This window comes from Corvus brachyrhynchos, unplaced genomic scaffold (assembly GCF_000691975.1).
Source record: "Corvus brachyrhynchos isolate BGI_N302 unplaced genomic scaffold, ASM69197v1 scaffold140, whole genome shotgun sequence".
Classification (NCBI taxonomy): Eukaryota; Metazoa; Chordata; class Aves; order Passeriformes; family Corvidae; genus Corvus; species Corvus brachyrhynchos.
This window is the reverse complement of record NW_008235809.1, coordinates 1,327,945-1,328,408: the sequence shown is the minus strand read 5'-3', so window position 1 is coordinate 1,328,408 and position 464 is coordinate 1,327,945.

The window sequence follows — 464 nt, the reverse complement described above, 5'->3', positions numbered from 1 at the left end:
ACTGGAGCAGGGCGCCCACAGGCAGGTGTCTGCTGAATTATTCAAAGTCTCTCCATGATCTCAGTGAGCTGATGGTGGCACAGCCTCTCACTTCCACTCTGACTGGGACTGGTTTGGCATCAGTGCACACAGACATGTAGAGGGATCTTCACAGAGCACTCATTTCCCCCAGGCCCTTTTGAAGGGATGTGTTGCTGCCCCATCCCCTGGGTATTTTCTGCTGGATAGATCCATGGCATGCACCCCAGGACAGCTGCTCCCTGAGCAATGCCAGTCATGGGGTGAGAGGAGAGCCCTGGAGGGCCCAGCATGCCAGCTTCCCTCTGTTGTGGTGGGGACAAGGGCCAAGCTGCGAGCTGGATGGGGGTGCTGGGGATCCTGCCTCCAGCCAACCCCCTGTGTTTTGCCTGGGAAGGCAATCCCTGAGGTGAGGGGTGTTGTGGGGGTGTTGTGGGGCTGGCAGC